This window comes from Podarcis melisellensis, assembly GCF_964234715.1.
Source record: "Podarcis melisellensis genome assembly, chromosome: 2".
NCBI lineage: Eukaryota > Metazoa > Chordata > Lepidosauria > Squamata > Lacertidae > Podarcis > Podarcis melisellensis.
In genome coordinates this window covers 26,143,213-26,167,849 of record NC_138529.1, presented here as the reverse complement: position 1 = coordinate 26,167,849, position 24,637 = coordinate 26,143,213, and the positions used below count along the sequence as shown (strand labels likewise).

The following is a 24,637-nucleotide window of genomic DNA, read 5'->3' as shown; positions in this document are numbered from 1 at the left end:
AAAGGTAGCTGAGCTATGAGGACCCTTGCCATTGCAACAGGGTTGAACTACGTCACCCTTGAGGTCCTCCATAGTTCTTGTACTCTTGGCTTTCAGCCCAGTACAGGCAGCTCGTGATGTTTCCTAGCAGCTGCTGTGAGGTGCCACCAGCTCAGTCAGCCAGCGAGGGATTGCTGCACACAGCTGTCAGCCACTGGAGCTACCCAGCTAACTTTCTCACCCAACAGCTGTGATGGGATTAAACAAACCACAGAGATATTGATACGGATTTAGCATATGTGGCAAAGGGAAGGAGTGGGAAGGGAGGGGCAAGTTCGTTTATGAAAATGTAGGGAGGGGCTGACTTGAAGAACAGAGAAGCCAAACTTCCCAAGTCTCCTAAGTTTTAACCTTTTATTTCGTTTCATTTTTAATTTCTTATAATTGCACCCCACCTTTCCAATTCTGAACATGGAGCTATCGAGAGGGCTAATAACAAAGTAACAGCAGTCTAAAATAATAACCGAAACAGCAAAAGCAAGAAACAGAGATAGAGCAGTTAGAACCACCACAACAGGAAAGCAGCAGCAATTTTTAATAAATTACTCCAGAGGGGATAAAAGTCAAGACAAGGTCTTTTGGAAACATCATCTGATACTGGAAGACCAATAAACAATTGACAAGATGGAACTCCCAGGACCCAGGAATTCCACACCCTGTCTTCCCATTCCCACCACCAGCACTTAAGGAGGGGATCAGAACACATGAAACAGCCTCTCCCACTGAGTGTAGTAGATGAGCAAAATTATTTGGGAGGAGATGGTTCTGCAAACTCCAGGGCTTGAAGGCTTTAAATGTAATAACCAGTTCTTTGAGTTGTGCCTGGAAACAGAGTGACAGCCAGCAAAGCTGAGAGAAAACCTTTCTTTCCCCCAGTTTGCCTATTATTTGGCTGTTTTGTTCAATACAGTGCTTTTCAAAATATGCAACATTATTCACAGTTCTCACCTTGCTAATTTAATACATATGACACCTTGGCAAACAAACATGACTGTCTGTAATTATTATACCCCGGGGAAATAATCAGCGCAGCGGTAGCGACGGGGCATTTCCCAAAATTCAGCTGCTTGGTTTTTTTGTTTGGTTTGGTTTGCAGGAAAGGACCATCTAAGCTAGCTTTTGTCACCCTGGTTCCCTCCAGACATTTCGGACTATAGCTCCCATCAATGTCAGGCAGAATCCTAACCCCAAATGACCTTGACCACTTATTTGCCATGCACTGAGCCCAGGCTTGCATGCCACACTGCCTCCCATCTTCCCTCTACCTCCTCACATTCTGTAAGCAGGCACCAGAAATGCTGAATCAATTTACACCAGAATCCATACAGTGTCCTGCATGGTTTGCACAGACGGCTTGCCTGCTAATGGATCTTTCTCTTTCTCTCCCTCCCTCCCTCTGCCTGCCGCCTTCCAATACACAGGAGGCGGCTGGAAATTATCCACCACTAACAAATCACCCCAAGGGTGTCTTTTTAAGGGTACACACAGCCAGATCGATACTCTTTGACATAAGCAAGAAGGGTAGCGTGAAACTGCATCAGGGTACATTAGTTGTGATTCACAGCAGAGAGGCTAGACCTAGTTGGATCAGGGCCAGTGATGGCTGCGGGATTGAATGGCGGAGGCACCGGTGTTGAGATAACACTTTAAAATGCACACACATGGAGCTCAGTGTAGTTCCAGCGCTGCTGTGCTGAAAATCACATCCGTCTGAAGAGGAGTAAATTGCCTCGCTTCTATCTTATCCCTCCACAAACATACGAGCAGATGAAAAAGAATTCGTGTAACATCACAGCTGCCATTTGTAGGCAGAGCCTGTCATGCCCTTCTCTTCCTTTTGACTTTCCCCAGCTCAAAGATGAGATGTTAGCTGCAGGGGCGGGTACTGGTGGTGGCTGTGATTACTTGCAAGCAGGTTCGGGAGAAGATAGGAATGAGTTGGGTGAAGCGATTCTTAAAACGAATCAGAAACAAAGTGCTGCTGATGGGAGACCAAACCACAGTGCTGTCTGTATCTAGGGGAAAGCAACCTAGGAAAATCCCAACGTGTGCAGCTTTTAGTACAGAAACACAGGAAGGACTGGGCGCAAATGGTGCTGTGAGTGATGCCAGCCCCGTCCCCATTCAATAGAAACAAGGAAGCTAAACGGTGGAAGTCTTCCTTCAAGCATAAAGGAGGTAAGCAATGGCCACCAACCTCCATGGCTTTAAAAGAGGATTAGACAAATTCATGGAAGCAGAGGGCTATCAATGACTACTAGCCCTGATGGCTGTGCTCTGCTTCTACAGTTAGAGGCAATAATGCTTCCCGGTACCAGTTGCTGGAAACCACAGGAGGGGAGAGGGCTCTTGTGCTCAAATCCTGCTTAAGGGTATCCATCTGGCTGGCCGCTGGGAGAACAGGATGCTGAACCACATGGGCCATTGGAATGGTCCAGCAGTCTCTTCTTAGGTTCTCATGTAACACAGAGTGCAGAAATATCCCATGTGTCAGGAGCCCAGGTTCCCAGCTTGATAGCACAGTAAGCGTAGGTAATTAAAAAGGAGGATTTATTGCAAAAACAGATAGCTCCGGACGGCTCTGACAAAGCCTCCGGCATCATTGTTCAAGATGACCCTTCTGAAGACTCCATCCAGCGTCTCTAGAAGATACTGAACTTTCGCCCCTTACGTCTGTTGTTTTGCTTCCTATCTAGCAACCCTCTCATTCATTGACTCCTTGGACTGATTGGATTAGCCTCTTCTTGCTCTGATGAACTGTCTCCCTTCCTGTTTGCGCCTGTCTGAACTTCTCAAGAGCTTTGGCTGGGTTCCAGCCCGCTCTCAGTCGTTTCCTCGGCAGCCAGCAATCCAAGGGGCGGGGGAGTTGCCCTGTGTACTGACTGCTGTTCTGCCTGTATCAGATCTAACTCTCTCTGTTCTGCAGCAGGCTGTTAAGTTACACTAGGAGCAGGCTCATTCCTGACACCGTGAGAGAGAGTTACCTATCTATTTGGCATCCCCGTTTCTTAAGAGTTTCCTCCTCCCTCCAATCATTTCTTCCTGGAGATTCCATATAGGGGAAGGGACACGGTTGGCTGGTAGATAATCTGGCTTTGTGCACAGAAACTCTGCTGCATCTCCAGGCAGGACCTCCCTGCCCAAACCCTCTGCTGTCATTGTGGACAATGCTGAGCCTGTGGTGTGACTTGGTGTAAGGCAACCTCCTGGGTTCCTCTATATCTGGTGTTCTCCTCCCACCACCTTTCTCTTACCCATTGTCTCATTCCTTCCGTGTCCAAACCGCTGCGAAACCCAAAGTTTCAGCAACACCCATTCTCATTGGCCTCTCCTCTGTCCCACTCGCATGAATAGGGCCTAGCCTTAAATGTGACATCTTTCTAACGTCGAGCCAGTTTTTTGGGGGGAGGGAGGTATGTGACTGATGGGTATGTTTGGTACACGGTGGAACGTACGTATTTCTAATCCCCTTTTGATGGACTCCTGCATTATCTGCCTTGTTAGCAGCCTTGTCCATTTGGCTGCCTGGCAGGGAATCCGCGTCAATTTTGCAGGCTTAGGAAAAACCACTGTCCCTCTGTACAAAGGGATTTATTGGGAGCGGTGGAGACAGTCGCTCATGCTCGCTCCCTCCCTCCCCTGACTCATTATAGGTGGCATTAGGTTCCATTTACCCATTATCAGAGTCATCCTTGGGCTATCCCAATGCTCTCCTGCCCTATATAATGATTCACCGCCTCCCCCCTTTCCCTAATGCATGGGGCCGCACGCTGAATGTCCGTTATGTAAATAAAGTGGCAAAGAGTTTGATCCCATTAGGAGGGATTAGCCCCTTCTAGTATTAAAAGGCCAGCAGGGACAAGATAGGAGGGAGGTGATTATCTCAATTCTTCCTCCCCACCCACCACATTCTGTTTCCCCCACAATGCTCACCCACATCCAGTCCAAAATCCTCTTAGCATCTTCATGTCTCAGACAGTTTGATCTGGAGACGGCCTTCAAGCAGGGGAGTCTCATCAAGGGTGGGGTTTTGTTTTGAACAGCATCCCCAGCAATGAACAAGCTGTCGGGGGGGGGGGGGGACAAGGGCAGAGAATGTTTTTCATACACCCGTCCTTTTGCAAACATGTGGACAGAGTTGAGACCAGAGTTTTGAAATGGGTGCATTCATCTTAAGTATTTCTAGCCTGCCCTCTTCTTGAAATCAGGGTAGTTTCCTGCAATTAAACAATAAGCATTTTTATTTTTATTTTTTTAAAAATCGTAATAAATGCTTGTAAACAGCCTCTTGCCTGACCCACAGGAAGACACATTTTATAAATCAGAAGGGAGCTGGTTTGCTTTGTCTTGTGAGTCATCAGTGTGCAATAAGTGTTTTAAGTGGGCAGGTAGGCTATTAAACGTTTTTCTGGACTAGTGATTCCCATGGGTTTATTTGCAGAGTTGACATCATAAATAAGCATAAGACCCAATAATAAATGGAATGTCATCCAGTCTTGTTGAGGACAGGCGGTGGCTACATTCATCGTTGGCCAATCCTTCAGTGTTCGCTTGTGTGTGGCCAAAAGTGATTGTGGCTCATTCTTGCACGCATGCAAATGGGCAGAAAGACAAAGCCCCCACTCTTCCATGCAGATCTGCTGAAGATGGGCATTACTGACCCCTCTCCACTCAAATTATTGATACACTACTGCCGACCCCAGCACTGTGGCTATTTAAAAGAAAATCCAACTAATGTATCCCATCAGTATTGGACTTTCCATTTGTGCAGTGGGACTTCTCCTCCTCCCGCTGTCCTCCCCAGATCTGCTCCAGAGGGTTGGGGGAACCCTAGAACAGATTTTGGGTGGGGGGCACAGTGGAAGGAAGTCCAGTTGCTCAAGCAGAAATCCTTGTGTTAATAAGATGGATTACTCAGCGCTACTTTGGATACACCCCAATAACTTTTTCTGCTGCTGTCAAAATTGGTATGGTCCAAAAATGGTTATTTGTGTAAATGTGTGTTTATATGTATGTGTGTGTAACTGGTTATACCTGCTACAGTTCTGGACATACAAAGGGACTTACCATGAATCTGAATTTTGTTGGGCCTCAGTGCTTTATTATAGTGTAAAAGTCAGCTTGGCTTTTCCGCCACAAGAAGGTTTGCGAGACACTTGAGGGGTTCCAGCTTGCCAAAGAAGATTTGGGCAGATTGAAGGATTGGGTTGAAGAGCCCAAGGTGTCTTGTTGGCAAAGAGCAGTCATCTTCCTGCAGTGTGTTAAGTTCCTGTATGAATCATAAAAAATAAGGGTTCTGAATGGCAGCAGAAGGGTTGGGGAGCTTGGGTTGTAATACCAGGAGGGCTGTTGGACATGAGACTGAAAGGTGTCAAGGAAGCAACAGGACAGATAGGATTTAGGTGAATTAATGTGGAGTGGAATTCAAACCCAAGGCTGTGCAATCGGAGTTGTGTGGTGGTTGTGATCCGCATCACAATTGTCGGTGAGTTGGAGTGGGAGGGAAATACTGGCAAATGTACCTAATTCACATTTCCTGAAACAATACATGCACCAAAATGCATTTATCCTTTGAAACTCACACTTCTCTGACTTTTTCAGTCAGTTCTCCACCAAGTAATGTGTACAGAAATGCCTATACAAGGCAAAGTGCACATAAAGATGCATTTATTAGATGAAATAGCATACAAAATATATGGGGGGATTCCGTGCAGAAATGTGTGTATTAGGCAGCATAACAAAAAGAAAAAGAAAGAAAAGAAATTCACACCACAACACTTGATGAATTTTCATAAGGGCTTCTTTCAAAACACACACACACACACACACACAAACAGAATTGGTGAATGGATGTTGGAGAAATGAACTTCATATCTGGAAAGAGTAGAAACCAAAATCGAGATATTTGCCCATCCCTAGTGAAGAGTGCCCTTGAATGTTTGCTGTGCCTGGCCAAAAAAACTGGACACCGGCCTATCCTGGACACATTTGCTGGACCACCCTGGCTGTAAGCTGCAGAACAGATGTTGCTGGCATTGCTGCTGGCTTCTCCCCACCACTATGTGTGTTTGGAAAGTGATGAATTTCTGCACTCACTAATTAGTCTCTAATTAGCAAGCAGAGTGTAAACAGCCACAGCAGATGGGCAAAGAAAGGATTTAGAATGAGCAACCTTTGATGGTGGGGGCCAGTCTGAGTCACCACCAATTGGAAAGCGTGGCAGAGATAGCGAGCTCCTGACACAGATGCATGCAGTGGTGAGAGCTGGGGTTCAGGCTTGGGTATAGACCCATGTGGGATGTGCCGGTGAGGGCAGGTGTATATTCCTGCTTGTGTTTGTGTTGTGCAAGGTAGAACACTTACTGAACTATGCTTGGACGCAGAGAGAATAATACAGAGGTGTGTATATCTGAGTTTTTGTTGACTCTGTGCTCACTTACAAGGCATGCCCGGTAGATCAGCGAGCATTTCAGGCAAAAGCATGAACACTAGGATGTGCGTGACTGCACACTTGCATGCATTTCTGTCTCTGTGAGTTCCCTATGCTTTTTTTAATACACCGCAGATTTTTTCTTCATTCTGGCATCTCGGTCCAACTTGGCACTGGCCATAAACTTGGCATGAGCGGGTACAATCCTTGCACAATCTGCTCCCAAGAGCAGCAGCCAAAGCATATTCAGGTCCTGGGAGAATTTGGAAAGATGAGGCTGACACATTTAGGGCACAACAAAACAAGTATTCACATTCTGCAATAGGAAGGCACAAGCCAAATACAGTGGTATCTCAGGTTAAGAACTTAATTTGTTCTGGAGGTCCATTCCTAACCTGAAACTCTTCTTAACCTGAGGTACCACTTTAGCTAGTGGGGCCTCCCGCGCCGCCCCTGCACGATTTCTGTTCTCACCCTGAAACAAAGTTTTTAACCCAAGGTACTATTTCTGGGTTAGCGGAGTCTGTAACTTGAAGCGTCTGTAACCCAAGGTACCACTGTACCAGGAATGTACGTGGACAATGAACACACAGTGTTGTTTTCAAGGATCCATATAAAAGCAAGATCAGCCTCCCACAACATAAAGCAATCAACAGACAATCCTGACATTAAATGGCTTGCAGCTACTTCCTATACTAAAGAAAACCTTACTTTTGTTTCTGAGTCTGGGGAGTTCCTTTGGCGCATATGGAAAAGGTCTATGCCGAAGAAGAATAGCCAATGTAGTTCCAGTTACAGATAGGTAGCCGTGTTGGTCTGCCATAGTCAAAACAAAATAAAAGAATTCCTTCCAGTAGCACCTTAAAGACCAACTAAGTTAGTTCTTGGTATGAGCTTTCGTGTGCATGCACATGAAAGCTCATACCAAGAACTAACTTAGCCAATGTAGTGTCCTCTTCCTACAGCTCCCACAACCCCATCCAGCAGGGCAAATGGTCAGGGATGATGGGAGGTATGGTCCATCAACATCCAAAGGGCACCACAATGGCCACCCTGGTCTAAGACTTAGGGTTGAAGTCCAGCCAGCCGCATTTAACAATAACAAAAAGGGAAGTGTACCCCACCTATTGAGTAGGGAAGCAGGTGGTCACTGGATTGTTTACTGCTCCCTTCCTTACTTTAAACCATGCATTGATGTGCCTTCACCTTGCTTTCAGCTTTGGCCAAGCTTCTGTTGATGTTTCAGCAACCAAGGAGTCCTTTCCTTTGTGAAAGGCATGGGATAGATAGCCTTTGCTGTTCATGCCGCCCTCCATTCTACGGTTTTGTGAATGGATTTGGAATGAGAAGGAGCCGAGGTTGGTGAGGTGGCGGTGGCGACAATGAATTGCAAAGTGGGAGGCCTGTGTGGCTGCTGCCACCCACAGGAAATGGAGGGATTGAACAGGCAGGTAGGTAGAGAAAAGCAGGAGATGTTGTGAAAACCTGGTGGTTAAATGGAATGATAGGTCAGGTTGTAAAGGGACAGGAGACTGGGGGTGGGAGAAGGAAGTTTCAAAAGGGAGTGGTGCTAGTTGAAGGGTAGGATGAGAGTTGGAGAGTAAAAGAAGAGAAGGAGAAAGGTTTGAAGGTTGGGCAAAATGCCATGGGAACGCCAAGAGATTGGTGCTAATATCACAAATGCATTTATTCCACTCCACAACAAATTCAGGTTAGCATATGTGAGTTAACAGACACACCTTGTAGTGACGTGTGACTTGCCAGGGGCTATTCAGTGAGTTTTTTGGCTGAGCAGGGATTTGAATGTAGGTTCGCCATGTCCAAACCCAACACTTTGACCACAGCCTTAAACTGGTGGGGGGCGTGTCTTGCAGCTTGACCCAAAGATCACTTCCTGTACCTCCAGTTTGATACTGAGGTGCATGACTGGGAAGGTAGGAAGCACCTTTTCACCTGGATGGCCACAATAGTCAGTTGTGAGGACCATGAAGACCCTTCTGTGCCCATGACCGATCCCCATCACTTGCCAGACCTGGCTTGAAGCACTCCTCTGGTCTGAACAGAGTGTGGGTCTTCTGGAATTCTGTCCCCTCAGTGAAAAGCATCTGAATGAGTTTTGGCTTGGACCTCAGGGCTGCCCTTTTGTGCCTGGACTTGAAGATGGAGTGTCTGTGCCTGGCATCCTAAGAGCATTTCCCCCAAAATGTGCTCTCAGGTGACTCCAATGCTCCAAGGGCCTATGGGAGCAACAACATTCAGATCAACATCTCTTCCCTCTCCGATGTGTGAGCCAGGAATGATTTGTAGGCGACAGTGTCTGTGTCACTTGGATATTTTCTGATGCTGGAAGGGAAGCGGCAGATTGTTGGGGAGGGGAGGGGGGGTTAGAGGGGAATGAATTACTCTTCTCCTGGGCAGCCGTTGATTGCAAGAAGTGAATTGGAAATGGCCTGTTGATACACCCAGCCCATCAATCACGGCCGAGTCACCCAAGTTCCCTCCTGACAAAATGTCAATCATCCTCCATCCCTTGCTCCAACTGAATAATGACATCGTCAGTTACCATTAAGGCTGCCAGCGAGGTGGACCCCATTCTGTACTCCACATGCAGTATCGCTGACCACTCAGATGTCTGGAGGAGTTATTGGCTGGGGTGATAAGGGAACAGGCAGGTAAACTTAGCACCAAATGTGAGCCTCTCGTGGACCTAATGTCCAGAAGGAGTCCAGAGCCAGAAGAGCTGGATGGGGACAAATGTGGCTAATAAGAAAACTGACTATTTTCCTTACCCCGACTACACCTCACTATTATGTCTGGGAGTGTGTGAGTTAGGCAACCTGTGCTTCCATAATAATAATAATAATTTATTATTTGTACCCCGCTCATCTGGCTGAGTTTTCCCAGCCACTCTGGGCGGCTTCCAATCGAGTGTTAAAAACAATACAGCATTAAATATTAAAAACTTCCCTAAACAGGGCTGCCTTCAGATGTCTTTTAAAGATAAGGTAGCTGCTTATTTCCTTCACATTTGAAGGGAGGGCATTCCACAGGGTGGGCGCCACCACCAAGGAGGCCCTCTGTCTGGTTCCCTGTAAGCTCACTTCTCTCAATGAGGGCACTGCCAGAAGGCCCTCTGCGCTGGATCTCAGTGTCTGGGCTGAACGATGGGGGTGGAGATGCTCCTTCAGGTATACTGGACCGAAGCCGTTTAGGGTTTAAAGGTCAGCACCAACACTTTGAATTGTGCTCGGAAATATACTGGAAAGCATTCATTGTTTCACTTGTTTATTCAGCATGTCTCAGTCTGTTTCCCCTCTCTCCGGGCCAAACTGCACTTTTATTCATGCTTTTTTTAAAAAAGTGTGCTTAAATTATGGTCAAGAAGCAGCTGTTAGTTCCCAATTTGGAACACAGGTACATACACACCTGGCTTCTGATCTGGATCAAGGGCCCCTGTGTCCTTTTGCTGCTGGAAAACAAATTCCCCTCTCTGGTTGCTGTCTTGTTTCTCTGTTGCAAGCAGCATCTGTGGGGGCAAAAAGCAGGTGTGGACGAGTGGTTTTTGGTAGGAAGCTACAGTGATTTTTAGTGGGCCCCAATCTGGATTGGGAGCACAATCCATCAGGCAGAATCCTTTAAATGCACGCAGTAGGATTTCTGCAAGCAGAAAAACGGGGCAAGCACGGGCTTGCATGGAAATGACCTATTGGCAAATACAGTGGTACCTCAGGTTACAGACTCTTCAGGTTACAGACTCCACTAACCCAGAAATAGTACCTCGGGTTAAGAACTTTGCTTCATGATAAGAACAGAAATTGCACCGCCACAGTGTGGCAGCAGCAGGAATCCCCATTAGCTAAAGTGGTGCTTCAGGTTAAGAACAGTTTCAGGTTAAGAATGGACCTCCAGAACGAATTAAGTTCTTAAACAGAGGTACCACTGTACCACATTAATAGGGCTTCCATTTCCATCTATCACTTCAGTTCGTCTTACATATCTTTCATACCTTGCATGCAAGTTTCCTTCTCTCCCAAACTGCCCCTGTTTTAAAACCCTCTATACCTTCTTCTCTAGTTGCTTTCTTCCCTGCCACTGTAGCTTTTGCACTTTAAGACTATGCTCTTGCCCCCGCCCCCAGCTGAAATGCAACCTGCCCAGGTTACATCTTCTACCTAGAAAACTCCCCCCCTCCTTTCCACTCTCTCCTTAGCAGATTTTCTGGTTTAGTTTTCCCAAGCATGAGCAGAGTGGCTGCCTCCGGCAGCAACCCTTGTTGTGCAAGTGAAGGGAACAGCTGTGAAGGGATAATGAGCCTTTACCGTTTAGCCTGTGTCTGTGCACTCAGCAGCATGGCTGAAATGCAGCCAGTTCTGGGCTGGAGAGTGGCAGCTGACCATGCGAGGCATGCTGAGGTCACAGCTTCTGGCACCAACAAAGGTCGTCTGAATGATAGCCCGGCCTGTGCGTGTAGCAAAGGCCAGAATGCAGCTGGCCTTTCAAGAGTGTTTCCCAAAGGTAGCTGCCTGTCACTTCCCAGTGAGCTCTCATGTGTAAATAAACTGTCACCTTGGTTGCGTTGTTGCATTGTCAAGAGAGTGTGGCTGTCGGGAATGGCTGGGTCTACGTGTGGCTGCCCTGTGTGGTGAATCACTGAACTGCAGGTGGCAGCTTCTCAGTGAAGTACCTTCAGGTCCTAGACTGACTCCACCAACCCATAATGGCTGTTGGATTCCTCTGGGCAGGCAGAAGTATAAGGGGCTCTCTGTCTCAAGATAACATGGGTTATCTTGCTCCTGCTTCCCAGCTTGCCTTTCAGTTGTGACTTGTGGCTTGCTGCTTGCCTGTGCTTTGGTCCTGATTCCATACCTTAATAATGATAAGAATAATTTTATTATTTGTATGTCGCCCATCTGACTGGGCAGCTCCCAACAGAATACAGTGGTACCTCAGGTTAAGTACTTAATTCGTTCCGGAGGTCCGTACTTAACCTGAAACTGTTCTTAACCTGAAGCACCACTTTAGCTAATGGGGCCTCCTGCTGTCGCCGCACCGCCGGAACACGATTTCTCTTCTCATCCTGAAGCAAACCTGAGGTAATATTTCTGGATTAGCAGAGTCTGTAACCTGTAGTGTATGTAACCTGAAGCGTATGTAACCCGAGGTACAGTACCACTGTATTAGAAACACGATAAAACGCCAAACATTAAAAACTTCCCTAAACAGGGCTGCCTCCACATGTCTTCTAAAAGTCAGATAGATGTTTATTTCCTTGACATCTGATGGAGGGTGTTCCAAAGGGTGGGTACCACTACCGAGAAGACCTTTAAAGCACTATTACTATACTCCTTTAACAGCAATGGCTTTCTCCAAAGAACCCTGGGAACTGTTAATTTGTAAGGGGTGCTGAAAGTTGTTAGGAAACCCCTATTCCCAGAATTCCCTGGGAAGAGGAGTTGACTGTAAAACCACTCTCAGAATCGTAGCTCTGTAAGGCATATCTGGGGAACTTGTGGCCTTCCAGACCTTGTGGGACTACATCTCCCATCAGGCCCAGTCATCAGGGTCAATAGGGATAATTATTATTATTATTTATACCCCACCCTTCCTGGTTCAGAAAACCGGGCTCAGGGCGGCTAACAACAAATTTCAAACACTTAATTGTAGAAGCAGCATAAAATACATTATAAAAACATGAATAACAATAAAATTCAAAGTTCAGAAATCAATTTGAGGAAAATCCATCTAATAAGCATTAAATAGTCACCAGGGCTAGCTGGCTGAATTATTCTTACTTGGGCTAGTGTGGAGGCCAGGGGAGAATTAGTTGTGGGGTCTCAGAGCGGGTAATCTTCATAAAAGGGGAGGGGGAAGGAAGAGAAGGGAAATAAAAGATCAGGCTGAATTCAAATTAAAGGCCAGGCAGAATAGCTCTGTCTTACAGGCCCAAGGAAGGAGGCTAAATCCTGTAGGGCCCCAGTCTCATGGGACAGAGCATTCCACCAGGTCGGAGCCATCACTGAGAAGGCCCTGGCCCTGGTGGAGGATAGTCTGACTTCCCTAGGGCCCAGGACATCTAAACTATGGTCATTTATGGACCTTAAGGTCCTCTGCGGGGCGGTCACATAAATACGAGGGCCCTAAGCCACAAGGGCTTTAAAGGTCAAAACCAGCACCTTGAACCTGACCCTATACTCCACCGGGAGACAGTGCAACTGGTAAAGCACTGGGTGAATATGCTCCCATGGCAGGCACCCTGTGAGGAGCCTCGCTGCAGCATTCTGCACCCACTGGAGTTTGTGGGACAGTTTCAAGGGCAGCCCCGCATAGAGCAAATTACAGTAGTTAAGCCTGGAGGTGACCGTCGCATGGATCACTGTGGCCAGATCAGGGTGGGAAAGGTAAGGGACCAACTGCTTAATGCGGCGAAGATGCAAAAATGTTGCCTTAGCTGTTGCTGTAACCTGCACCTCCGTGGAAAAGGAGGCATCAAGGATTACACCCAAACTCTTAATGGATGCCACTGCCACTAATTGGGCCCCTGCAAGAGAAGGGAGTTGTAGTCCAGCAACAGCTGGAAAACCACCAGTTTCCTGCTGCTGTTGTGAGGAGAAGAAAGTCTCAGTGTGCAGGAGAGGTTTTCCAAACATTACAGAGGTCTCTGGCCTGAGGTTTGTTTTCTGGGATATAGCAGATGGCACTGAGGAGCAGGGAGCATTGAAACAGCTAACTCCAAAGGCTCTGCCGTGGCCTAACAATTGCATGATCAATAGAGAAATTAAGGAACACTTTTCTCCTGCATCTGTGCTTCTTCTCTACCTTGAACACAGAGCAGATGGCACTGGCACTTCACAGAGACAAGAATAACCTTAGCTGTTCTAAAATCAAATTAGAAGTTACACAAACCGCATTACAAGCCATTTGGGAAGGTTCATACCATGGCAGCTCCTTCCCACCCCAGCTGGATCTCTCCCCACCAGGGATCAGAGCTCACACTGATGGAGCACAGCAGCACTAAATGCATCTGATGGGTCTTTCATCCTCTCAAGACGTTGTTTGTTCTCAACCAGTCCTAGCCACTGCTGATTGGAAAGCATCTTCATGAACCAATGCACCATGGAATTGTACCTATTATACCTTACCATCTGTGTGGGGTTTGATGGGACAAACCAAATGTGTTCCTAGTCATTCAACAAAGTCCGTAATCGCAGCCCCAACTAACTGAAATGCCTTTATTCATGCCTGCTGTGTCTTTTGAAGCATAACGTTGCCAGACTAGTATATAATTTGATCACTGAAGGGGAGCTACTTACTTATCCCAGTTAGTCACTTCTAAACCAAGAAGGAGAACCGTAGCCCAGTGGTTAGAACATCTGCTTTGTATGAAGAAGGTCCCAGGTTCAATGCCCAGCGGGGTGGGAATGCCTGAAACCCTGGTGAGTCATTGTTAATCAGAGTAAATATTGTGCTAGATGGACCAATGGCCAAGCCCAGTTTAAGGCTGCTTCCTATATTCCTAAACTGCAAGGGATTAATAATCATGGCGGAATGGGGAACCTCTAAGTGTTGTGTAGCCCCAACCATCATGACCAACAGTCAAGGATGATGGAAGCTAGAGGCCAGCAACACCTTAAGGGCTGCAGGTTCCCCATACCTGTTCTAAAAGTGCATGATGTGCTGAAGCAAATACCCTCCAACATTTCTCCAATGAAAATAGGGACGTCCTGTTCTATTATTAGTATCATCATCGCCATCATCATCATCCTGCCCATCTGACTGGGTCGCCCCAGCCACTCTGGTTGGCTTCCAACATATATAAAAACAAAATAAAGCATTAAAAAACTTTCGTATACAGGGCTGCCTTCAGATGTCTTCTAAAAGTTGCATAGTTACTTATCTCCTTGGCTCAGGGGGCACATAAGTGCATACCATCCGATGAAAATAGGGACATCCTACCATACCCTCCAAAATTACTCTGATGAAAATAGGGACATTCTAATGAAAAATGGGACATTCTGGGAACAAATCAGAAAACTGGGGTGGCTTCTGTAAATCTGGGACTGTCCCTGGAGACACTTGGAGTCTGGCCCTGGCCCTGCAAGACATCTGGATGGGAGACTGCCAGGAGACCAGTCTGACCCACTTGAGAAGATCAGAGTATAAACATAGTAACTAAGTAAAATGTTCAGGTGGCAACCAGCGGGAGGGTTTGACATTGCCATTCCATGTTTGTAAACATGATGGTTTCTTGTCGGGCTGCTTACTTTCTGTTTGGACTTGTTGCTTTTCACCAGCCCAGATTCTAACATATCCGGTGGCCCAACAGTTACAGGAGCACTCTGTCCTGGGGACAATTTGAGCCAAAAAATAAACCTGCCTGAATAGGAAAGAAGTAACCAGCCAGTCAGACATATGCCCAAGGCATACATGAAGCTGTCTTCCCGCTTTTTCACCGTTTCCCTGTGCGGCTAACCCTGGTTGCTTATGTGTTTAAACATCTCCCACAACGTACCCAAGAAGTGACTCTATTTCATCACGTAGTGACTGTCTGGTACTCAAGTCAGTGTTGCTATGTATGTGTGTCGGAGAGTAGGCCGTGCCTCACTGAGAAGTGGCTCCATTACAGTGCTGGCTGCACCGCTAATTGGTGCATGTTTTATTTGCTCCCTTAATTACAGTGGGTTACTGCTGACAGAAATGACAGAAATTGCAGACTTAGCCAAAGAGAAAATATTGGGTAGGGGGAGAAAACAGAAGGAGTTATACTCTATCCCTCCCTCTTCTCCTTCTGTCTTCCTGTTTCCATTTTTCAGGAAACACACACACACGCCCCCCAAAATTGACTTAGATACCCCTCCATCATTTGAGCCCTTGCCTTTCGGCTCCAGATGCACCGCATGCTCTTTCTAGCAAGGCACCGCATTGAGTCAGAAGCCATTTGCCCTCTCTGCGGCCTTCATCTCATCCCTGCCCGGGGTTAATTAAAGGACCATGAAATCTGACTTCTCCTTTGCCAATTTTTCTGGGAGAAGCTAATGGAATCACTCTGGTGTGTCATTTGCAGCAGCGAGGGCAGCAGCGTATGAGGGAGGAGGGGAGTGGTGGGTGGCACTGACAAACAGAGGCTGGAGCTCCCTAACAGGCTGAAGCATAAGCCATGCCAGGCCTCAGAAACCCAGTGTGATGGCCTGGGAATCGGATACGGACGCTGAACCTGAGGAATCCCAGCCTGCACAGGATTCCCTGCCTCCAGAACCAGCTGAGCCGGGGCTGGGGCATGAGCCTGAAGGGTCCTCACCTGTGCTGGATCCTCATGTGCAGGCACCAGCTGAGTCTGCTCTGGCTCCTGAGGTGATGGAGGACCCATTGCCTGCAGGTGCTCCACCCTCAGCCCCGTCAGAGGAAGCTGAGGTTGCCTCTGGGTCTGGTAACCCTCCAGCCTCTCCTGAGCTGCAGAGGCTCAGGGCAGAGAGGTGGAGGGAACTAAGTTCCCGCAGGAGGAGTGCTCGCCTCCAGGCCAGGAGAGGCGAGTCATCTGAGGATCAGGGCCGCCCTATGCCTCGGGGGAGATAAAAGCCAGCCAGCCCCAGTCCCAAGTTGCGGGAGCAACATCGCTGGTTGTCAGTTCCAGCCTGATCCCTGACCTGCTTCCCTTCCGGAGCTCCTGACCTCACCCAACACCCTGCCCTGCACCCAGCTTCAACTTCCACAGACTGCCTTCATATTGCACCTTCGACCTTGGACTGGACTCAGACCTCGCCTCTTGGTTAGCCCCCGGGACCAGCACACCAAGGTGGAGGGGCAGCGGACGCAAGTCATATCAACCAATGGCTAGAGGCAGGGAGGGAGCAGTGAGTTTGAGGCTGGAAACCAAGGCACAGTGTAGACAGAGGGAGGGAGGTGTGGTCCACATTTATCATTTGTACCAAGAATGTGAAACGGGATAACAGTTAGAGCAGCCAAGGGAATAGTTCAGCGGTCCCAGGACTTTATTGAGAAATAAAATTTGAACTCCACCAGACAATTGCTCTCCTTGAAAAAAGTGGGAATCTCTGCTGAATCCAGGGTTGGAGACCCTCAAGTATGGGGGCTAAATGTCTAGTTAAAAAAGCAGAGACAACACCTTGCCAACAAAGGCCCATATAGTTAAAGCTATGGTTTTCCCAGTAGTGATGTATGAAAGTGAGAGCTGGACCATAAAGAAGGCTGATTGCCGAAGAATTGATGCTTTTGAATTATGGTGCTGGAGGAGACTCTTGAGAGTCCCATGGACTGCAAGAAGATCAAGCCTATCCATTCTTAAGGAAACCAGCCCTGAGTGCTCACTGGAAGGACAGATCCTGAAGCTGAGGCTCCACTACTTTGGCCATCTCATGAGAAGAGAAGACTCCCTGGAAAAGACCCTGATGCTGGGAAAGATGGAGGGCACAAGGAGAAGGGGGCGACAGAGGACGAGATGGTTGGATAGTGTTCTCGAAGCTACCAGCATGAGTTTGACCAAACTGCTGGAGGCAGTGGAAGACAGGAGTGCCTGGTGTGCTCTGGTCCATGGGGTCACAAAGAGTCGGACACGACTAAACAACAAGGGAGAGACGTATTTTGTTGCAGCTGGGGCAGATGAAGGTGTCTGGTTGTGCTGCTGCAGATGCACCATGGTGTTTCTTCTCTCTTTGCTCCTCCCAGTGGTCCTTCCTCCCATGGTCACTGTCGTGGATGCATGACCTGACTGATTGTTGCCAAGCGCTGCGGTCGTCTACAAGCATTCCCACATGGCGGGGTTAACACTGCCACCCTACATGTCACATTTGCAGCTTCCCTGTATAGAAACACCCCCTCCTTCTCTCTTTTTTTGGTAAGGAATTGATGAGTTTATTTTCTATTGTTTACCATCTCTGGGATAGCAGAGATCTGGGGGCAGCACCAACCTACCGGTATGTTTGATCCTGTCTAGCTGACAAGTAGTTTTCCTCCCCAGTCCTGGTCCTAGGACTGCTACATTCAGATTAGCATTAATACAGATAAATTGGCAAGCTGCTCCACTGGGATGGGTAGCTCGTGCTGTTGCCACATGGCAATCGATCATAGCGTGCTTGCAGAATCGACCTTAAATGACGACACACAACCCCCCGAAGGTGAAGGCCAAAGAGGTAAAATGGTGGAGGAGCTGATGAATCTTTACTAGCATAATGAAACAACTTGTGTGCTTGTGTCCACCTGTAACAGCTGGGAAGAGTTGCCTGCCACGTTACTGCGCGCAGGAGGAGGCGAAGGGAGGGCCGGGGCTGACATAAACCAGGACACAAGGAGGAATTCAGACATAAATTAGCAGGTCATCCTTGTGAGCACAACATAACCAGAGAAAGAGACGGGAGGGTAAGCCAGGAAGGCCCAAGGCCAGACCAGAATAATAATAAAAAAGAAAGTGTAACAATTGCTTTTGGGTTTGTTCGTTTTTAGTAAAGCTGGCCTGAATCACATTGCACCCTGTAGAAACTCCAGGATCTGGCTCCAGGATTTATTTATTTTTAAGTACAGTTGTACCTCGGGTTACAGGCGCTTCAGGTTACAGATGCTGCAGGTTACAGACTCCACTAACCCAGAAATAGTACCTCGGGTTAAGAACTTTGCAGCGGGAGGCCCCATTAGCTAAAGTGGTGCTTCGGGTTAAGAACAGTTTCAGGTTAAGAACGGACCTCCAGAATGAATTAAGTTCTTAACCTGAGGTACCACTGTATGAGGTCTCCTTAGATTTGGGAGAGTTGCTTGCTGAAGGCTTTCAACAGTAGTGCAGTTTGGTAGATGATCCTCAGGATTCCTTCCACTTCTGCGATTCTATTATCTTCTGTCCTGTGGACCAGCGGGGCTCCAAACCAAGAAGCAAGGCTTTACAGTTGGGGGTATAAACAATAAAGCATGCCAGGCAGTCTGAAGCAGGTCACCATGAGGGTGTTCTATTGTTGAACAAGGAGGCTGTTCGTTATAATACCCTGCTTGCATGAATTTTAGCTCTTTTAACCTTATTGGCACTGTCAGTTGTTCCAGGAGGGCAGAGAATCCTTTTGTGCCACTCACTAGCCATGGAGCTGCCATAATAACCTGAACCTAAGAACTGCATTCTACTGCATTCTCAGTATTAATCTCCTTCCACTTCAAATCTCTATCGTCCAGGGTTGGGAAACCTGTGGCTTTCCTGGTGCTGTGGGACTACACTTCCCCTCATCCCTGACCATTGGCTGTGCTGGCTGAAGCTGATGGGAGCTGTAGTGCAACCAAGTGCCTGCTTCCCACCCAGGACTCTCTTTACCAGGGAATGCCTTTGTTCCCTCCTGTGCTCTTGGTCTGTGGCCTTGCATGTTGGCGCTCTGTGAACCAGGCATCTGTAGTTGCCACCCTTCTTTGCTTCCTCTACCCCTCTTGCTACTACCTCTTCCTTCCGCTAGCACTCTTGGTTGCAGCTTTTGCCACTGATACAGAAATGAAAGTGATGGATGACACGGGTCGTTTTCTTTCAAACCACCCTAAAGTTTCAAATTGTTCTTCAGCCATAGTTCAACTGCTCGAGCAGTTGAAACAAACAAAATCTCTGCATGGCATGTTCTCTCTGGTTCCCACACTGCCAAACAAGCAAGAACTAGAGAGGATGATCTGCTCCCTTTTCCCCATTAGTGAGAAAAGCAATCCAATATGCAGCATACCCTCTTTAGGGAGACACCCCGCCCCCCCAAGCTTAAGAAGAAGAATTCTGACTTATGTCTAGTTCCGAGGCTTGAGATGCACTCTTGAGTCCTGAGAGCCTCTTACTGCATTTCGCAAGCAAGCAAACAAGGCAGCAAGGTTGTTTTATCCTGGGCAGCAGAGGTATAAAAACCCAGGAGCCTTTTGCCAGTGCAACTTTCCAAGGTGGAAAATTGAAGCTGGATGTGTTCCAGTCAGGAACGTTGAAGCAGAATGTTTACAACCATGGGACCTTGTCCAGACATTATGGATATTATGCGAACAAGTGTTGAGAGTAGTACACCAGTGGAAGTCTGAGAGGGGTGGGTTGGATTTCCAGTAATGTACATTTTTTCAGATAAAGGCATGGTTAGATCGTAAGGCTGCAAACACGCCATACAATTTAAAGCACATTACTTTCCCCCAAGGAATCCTGGGAACTGTCATGACCCCCTCACCAACCTATAATTACTAGCACCCTTAACACACAATAGTTACCATAATTATTTGGGAAAAGTCATGTACTTTAAATGCATAATGTGTACACAGCCAACAAGTGTGATACAGGCATATTGTATTATTATTATTATTATTATTATTATTATTATTATTATTATTTTATTATTATTATTTTATTATTATTTTATTATTGCTTGTTAGCCGCCCTGAGCCCGGCCTTGGCTGGGGAGGGTGGGGTATAAATAAAAATAATAATAATAATAATTATTATTATTATTATTATTATTATTATTATTATTATTATTATTTTGTCCTCATCATGTGTGCGCACACTTCTTGTGTGTCACTGTCAAGATTTTTTGAGAAAATCCAAAAACCTGCAAAACCTTTTTTCATGAGACATATTAGCGGGATGAGAGTAGACACCAGAGGCAATGATGCCTCTATTATCATATCACTTTCAACTGTCTCCTGTCTGAATTTCTAAAACGCATGCTTTAGGCAAATTAAGATGAGGTCGGCTACACACAATACCTGCAAAATAGGTTAGTGGTTTACAGGTATTGTGCGTAATGGACCTCATCTTAATTAACCTGAAGCATGCATTTTAGAAATTAAACGAGAAACAGTTGAAATTGGTATGATAATAGAGGCATCCATTGCCTCCGATGTCATTTTATGTGGTTCTTGGGTTGCAGGTACAATTTTAAAACTCAGATTTATTTTTAAACATATGACAGTTTCTGGCCTTCATTGTATGAGATACCTATATAAAAATATAAAAATGCAGAAAAAATTCTAAGTGAGCAGAAAGAGAGTAGTAAGTAAAAACAACAAAAGGTCCATTTTCCATTTCCCTCCCTTTCTTTCTCTTGCTCCCAACTCTCATCTTCTCCAACTCATTATATGCTAAGAATTTTTAAGAGCTGAACTGCATCCTTCACATGAGAATATTGTACAATAAACAGAAGACTGCAGTTTAGCATATGCTCCGTTCATCTAAATGCTATGCAAATTCCGGCTAATTACATGGCAGGAAAGATGTAAATTAACTGCCGCCCTAACACTTATTACATATTTGCATACTTTAATTTATTTAAATGTATACAAATTTCAGAAGTCTCATTACCTAACACTGAGGATGAGAATCACACACACATATGGGGTGGGTGGGATAGATCGTTTTAAAGCCAAGTATATGTAGTTCATGAAAGAACTTCCTATGGCCCTCCCACTCTGGGAAGGGATGGTCCCATTGCTGTTGAATCAACTTTCAGTTAGCTCCTGAAGTTGCTCTTCACAGCCTTCCTGTTTGTACCCCATCCTTCCTCCTCTCTGCCACTAATTTTTAGCCAATCCATTTTCGCCTTGTTTATTTCCAGAGCCCACTCCCTTTCTTCTCCCCCCCCCCCAAATAATCTGCTAAACAGGCTTTCCCCAGCTGAAAAGCTGCTCCAATCTTCCTCCCTCTGATCTCACAATTACCCGACAGTTGTGCCCGGGAGGCTGGCAGCCATGGCTTTCTTCACTAATGGGGCCTGTGAATTGGCTTTGATTATCTGCTCAAGCTGCATGGCATAGCACAAGAAACAACATGGACATTCCACTCACTCACACTAACTGCTTTCTAAAACAGGAGAAATCCTAATTGGGTGCTACTAAGTTTAGAAAGAAAGAAAAAATAGTAGTAGAAGAAAGAAGCCCAGAGGTCCCCTCCCTAGAAATCATGTGCTTTTCAGAATCTCTCTTACCCAGGGGTTCTCTTCCAGAGTTGCAAGAGGACACACTTGCAAATTCTGTTCCTTGAACAGTAATAATGAGCCTCATAGTGCGATTTTGCATGTGTTTAACTCAGGAATAAATCCCACTGTGATCAATGGGCCCTGCTCCCTAGTAAGCACTTTAGCATTGCAGTCACAGAAATGCACCCAGTCGCTGCTGTAGCTAATCTGAAACTAGACAGCAATAAACAATGGATGCAAAATTCTGGACCAAATGAGAGCCAAAGGCATCTCCCATGCCTTATCCCGAACATATACCTGGGTGGTGTTGCAACTTTTCTCCAAAAAAAGGAGGGGTCAACAAGAGAGCAGTTTTCAGGAAAAGGAGGGGAAATTTTAAAGTAGCGGATTAAAGAGAAGCAGGTCAGTTTGAAACTATCCAGGTAGCAACTTTGTATGTATGCTTTGCACTTGACTTCCTTATTATGTCAACAGGGTATCATTGTGTATGTTTCCTGCAGTCACAAAATGAGCCCCCCACTCGGTACGTGGAGCTATGGTGCACGTGATGTCTTAGAGCATTTCCTATTTATTGCAATTCAGTTAATCCTGGGCATCTCTTCCATATGTATACTTTCCCCCATAATTGTCCTGAGACCCTCAAGCAGCTTCATCCTGTATACAAAGAGCCAATTCAATCCAATTACTTTATCTATATCAGCTTTGACACATATCCTTTCATAGGAATCAATAAAATATAAAACACAGCCCTGCTATGAATGGCAATGAATAAAATATTTTTTTTTTAAAAAAAAGAACACTACAATGTGGTAGAAATGTCTAGAACATCCTTTTTTTTTAATGTCTTATACCGTAATTTCTGTTGGCAGGTAACATTAACTAAATGAGCATATGTAGCAAATGAACTAATCTTGTTTAAAAATCAGTAAAAAGGAAGCTTTTATGGCATGGATAAGTGATGAAAGCTTGGCTAAGAGCTGCTGAAAGGTGGGAGGGCTTGGGTGATTCTGCTCAAATGTTCATAGCACAGGCAACTCTCTTTGGCATGTCCCTAGCGATTCCTGTAAGGTAGCTCTCTGTGGAATGGGAGGAGTTGTTTTCATCACTAATTGCACCACAAACAATATTCAACAACTGTTCCACATAGCACATGCATTGCTCTTGTGATTGCTGTCTCAGGAAAGTCAATTATTTCCCCCATCACTAAATGCTTGCATTGAAGTGCTTGGGAAACATGACATAGAAGTACCACCTTCAGAATGTTGTGCACAATAAATGCGACATTTTGATTGTGTGAGATGTGCAAAACGTCCTTCACATGCCCTAAACTTTCAGAATTGACAAAAAAAAATGGGGGGGGGGAATTGGGAGTATATATTTGAAAACTTTGCCTTGAATTGCATGCTGTTGCGTTTGGTGAAACGATGATCTTGGGAAAGCTCTTAAAAGTTTTGCTTTAAGAAACCCAGGTTCTACCACACACCTGCATTTAGAGTTCATCCACACTTGTTTTTTCTGTACCTAGAAAGCACAGGTCCGAGCGGGTTTTCCATTTTCCTCGCCATTTTCCCCGGGAAAACCCACTCTTTAGTGCTGAATCGGAGTAAATGTCAATCCATGGAAAACCCAATGGACGTTTGCTCCGATTCAGCGGTAAAGATTGAGTTTTCCCAGGGGAAAGTGGCAGGTCAAATGAAAGTCTGGATAAGCTCTTAATATGGAGGGTGAACTTTCTTACCACTTGGCAGGGTGATGCAGATGATTGAGCTGTGCTGGGATGAGAAAGAGCTCTTGCCATGTTAGCTTGATGGTCTACATGGGTACAGAGTAGATGAAATGGCTGCCTTTAGAGCAACCTTCCCCAAGCTTGACTCGTCCTTTGTTGTTGGACTACAGCCTCCATTGTCTCCCCAGCCAGCCATCATAGCCAATGGTCAAGGATGATTGGGACTGTAGCCCAGCAATACCTGGAGACATAAATTTGGAGATGGATGCTTGAGACTGTGTGAAGTGAAAGTCAAGCTGAAAACCTTTCTAAGCAGGAGAACTATAACTGGAAATTACTAAGGAGCCCTTGAATCTTCAAGGAGGCCTTCCTGTTCTCTTTGCATTCCTCTCCCCAACAAAAAGTAACTAAATTTGGTGTTGATAATGGTTTTGCCTAGATTCCTTTCTCTTTCTTTCACTTTCTTCTCCTCCATCCGTGATTGGTATCCTGTGCCTCTTTCCAACATGGAAGTGCCTGCAAGTGATGTCACTTCAACTTTACTGGTTTCTGTGTTGCTCCAAGACTGCTGTCACCTCCCAGCCAATTGCTGATAATGACAGTGATAGGCAGCTTGCCCTGCCACACAAGTCACAGCCCTGTCTATCCTGAAGGCTGCCTCTTCTTGCTTGTTCTGCCACGGCCCTTCAGATCAGCTGGAGATGCCCTCCTTGTGTGCCAAAGTCAGAACATCAAGGGCAGGCAAGGAGGCAATCTCAGCTTATGGAACTCCATTCTCCTTGGAGGCTAGTTGGAGCTCCAGAATGTCAGAGGCAATGCAAGACCTTTTAATATAGACTTGATTTTTTAGCAGCCTGCGATGTGGTGAAGGCTGATTTTGTTGCCTCTTTTTATTAGTTTTGGGAAGTTGTATACTGATTTTATTGTGATATTTTATGGTGGTGTCTGCATAGAGTGCTTCCCACCCCCACCTCCTTGTACACTGCTAAGTCATTGAACCGGTGGTATATAAAAAACAACAACGATCTCTCTGTAGTTGGTGTGTATGTGTAGCAGAATGAGGCAGAGAGAAATAAAGAGAAAAAAGATGAATCAAATTCTTTCTCAGTGCAGTATAAAGACTACGTACAGTGGAATAATGATGCAGATTTTCAGTTTTTGAATTGTGGGAGGATGAGTACTTAGTAACATATTTAGGTCTACCAAGTCACTGGTGTTTATAGACTGCAAAACCTTACTTACACACAGCCAAATTAATGACACTTTCTCAATAAAGGAACTGATGGGATCAAACCTTGAAGTACTTCCTGAACTGGCACTGTCCCTTATAATCAGTGGCAGCTTAAGATTCCTCCCAACTATGCCTTCCTCCTGAACGGGAGCAAGTGCCAGGTGTAATCCCAGGCCACCGCTGTTGCCGTGCATAGGCTATGCTCCCTGCATGCGCTGACAGCGATTGCTGCTGCTACCCTCCCATGAACAGGCCAGTGGGTGGACTTCCTTCCTTACCCTCACTCTTCCAGAGGTGAT

At 46.2% G+C, this 24,637-nt stretch overlaps 1 protein-coding gene across 8 annotated transcripts in view; it reads left to right on the top strand.

Moving 5' to 3' along the window:
• SDK2 (sidekick cell adhesion molecule 2) overlaps window positions 1–24,637 on the top strand; it is a 329,275-nt gene that overhangs the window by 147,341 nt on the left and 157,297 nt on the right. The gene's annotated exons all lie outside the window — the stretch shown is intronic.